Source organism: Sardina pilchardus, chromosome 12 (genome assembly GCF_963854185.1).
Source record: "Sardina pilchardus chromosome 12, fSarPil1.1, whole genome shotgun sequence".
Classification (NCBI taxonomy): domain Eukaryota; kingdom Metazoa; phylum Chordata; class Actinopteri; order Clupeiformes; family Clupeidae; genus Sardina; species Sardina pilchardus.
Genome location: NC_085005.1, coordinates 22,747,137 through 22,749,636, shown reverse-complemented (window position 1 = coordinate 22,749,636; position 2,500 = coordinate 22,747,137). Strand labels below are relative to the sequence as shown.

Below are 2,500 nucleotides of genomic sequence, written 5' to 3'. Positions count from 1 at the left end.
TGGGTGTTCTTAAGATGATATGAACATCATCTGTCTTTGTGCTTTTGTGAAAACTTGGCGTTAACCCACCAACAATCCCACTCAGTGGTACCACCCTCCCCCGCCCAATTCAGACGCCGCCCCCCGCCCCTCCAAATGAGTGACCACATCGATGGCAATAGCTTATCATCAGACCCCCTTCCCTTCCCCTGCCCTGCGGCCAGACTGACATGGGCTGGGCTCCTGGTGGGGCAGGGTGGGCAGTGGGGTTGCTGATGTGTAAGATAGACGAGAGGATTAGAGAGAGGGAGAGAGGGAGAGAGAGAGAGAGAGAGAGAGAGAGAGAAAGAGAGAGAGAGAGAGAAGCCTCTGGCTGCACTGGGTTTGGGCTATGGTTATCAAGGAGACACTGCCACACACACACACACACACACACACACACACACAGACAGACACTCGCCAAATATACACCCACACACACCCAAATCTTGGCCTCACCCACCACAGGAATAATCCTGGGTGGAGAGAGAGAAAGAGAGAGAGAGAGTTGGGGCTTTCTAGGGTTCCCATTCTCAGCTCCAGTCAGCTATGTCCTATGTGCCATCTTACATGCTTTTATAAATGAAGTGCATGTACTGGTTGATGCTTTCAATAATATAAACACACATACATTAAAGAGGTATCAAACCTAAGGAACCTCTTTGGATATATATGAGTAAATTGGGATGTGGGTGTGTGTGTGGGTGGGTGTGTGTGTGTGTGTGTATGCGTGCGTGTGTGCGTGCGTGCGTGCGTGTGTGTGTGTGTGTATGAGTGCATATGTGTAAACAGAAGAGGACAAGAGAAAGTGTTTCTATGGGGGTAGTCCCTACACATTAAAGGACACCGTAACCACCCCTGAGGAGTTCCCTCTACTTATGAGAGGCCGCAAAATGCCTCTCCTCAGACAGACAGAGACAGACGCGCACTATAACATCACACACACACATACACACATACACACACACACACACACACACACACACGAATACAGGCACACAAATGCATACACACACACACATTTGTATTAAAATGCACACACATGCAGATACACCACACACGCATACACACACATACACACAAATACACACAAATACACACAGGCATGCTAAACCTTTAGCCTTCTCCCTTCATCTCCCCATAAATAAGCACATGCTGTCCTTCATTTGCATAGCACTGAGAGGATCTAGCCTCCCCTCCCCTCCTCTCCCCTCCTCTCCCCTCCCCTCCCAAAGACCTCCACTCCCTCCCTCACCCACCCTCAGGGCTTGTCGATCACTGCTCTCAGAACTCCACAGCTAACCACCACTAAGGCCAGAGTGTGCTGCTCCATCCCCCTCTTCAAAAGAAACTGTAATTAACTGGTTGACTTTCTTTTTTTCTTTTTTCATTTCCTCCTTTCTTTTTTTCCTTTTTTTTCTTCTTTCCCTCCTTATCCAGCTGTAAAAAAAAAATGAATGGCTTTCACATTTACAATTACCAGGAGTTTTTTTCCGTGTAATCATTTCAAATGCGGGGATTGCTTTTGCTCGCCAGTTCAAAGACCAAGAGACGGAGTGAGACAGAGGAAGACGGAGAGAAAGAGATAAAAAAGAGAGGGAGGGCAAGACAGTTAAAGATGGCAAAAGAGAGCAAATGAGGGGAAAATGGTCAAAAAGGAAGAGAGAGAAAGAGAGAAAGGGAGAAAGAGAGCAAATGAGGAAAGATGGTCAAATAAAAGAAAGAGAGAGAAAGAGAGAAAGAGAGAGAGAGGGGGAGAAAGAGTGAGAGAGTTGTAAACCCAGGTCAGGTTGTACTCTTGAGTGCTAAAATGATTCTCTGGCCGAGGATCAACACAAGGACACTTCTTCCAGTGGGATGCTAAAAGGCCTGCCAAGCTGCATGGCCGCCTTGCTTGAGTCTCTGGACTGTGGAATGCTACTGTTGTTTTTGCCTCCATGCTACACTCACACAGGTGCACTCACTGGGAATTCCTTGTTTGCTGCAGATACAGCAAGTACACACAAAGATTTGGGAGATGAGACACGTCAGTAAAAGACCATTCCATTAAAGATGGCTCACTGAAAACAAATGACGATATGAGGTATTATTTGGATATTATTCGGATATACCGGTATAACATTCCTCTGATTTTGATGGCATTACAATTTTGACACTTCCTTCCTATTGCCTTCATTACTTTCAAGCGGAAAGTAATAACCATATTCCAGAGTTGTGCTGTGCGAAGGTTCTACAAGACTTGCTAACAACCTTTATGCAGCAGAAGTATCAGCTATTTGTGCTATCTACTACCTTCGCCATGGAAACCTGAGCCATGTTGCCATGTCAATATGACACCAGTATTGTTTTGCAATGGTACAGGCTGATACTGAGGTATTGCAACAAATCTGTCCAAGACTCGTGTAAAACATGCTGAACAGACCCAAGTCTCTCTCTATGGCTCTGAACTGTCCCACAGCACTTCAGCAGTACTTGGTGGATT

General features: G+C 46.1%; 1 protein-coding gene across 1 annotated transcript in view; it reads right to left on the bottom strand.

The window, feature by feature from the left end:
• Window positions 1–2,500, bottom strand: part of mfsd2b (MFSD2 lysolipid transporter B, sphingolipid) — a 22,782-nt gene that overhangs the window by 15,702 nt on the left and 4,580 nt on the right. The gene's annotated exons all lie outside the window — the stretch shown is intronic.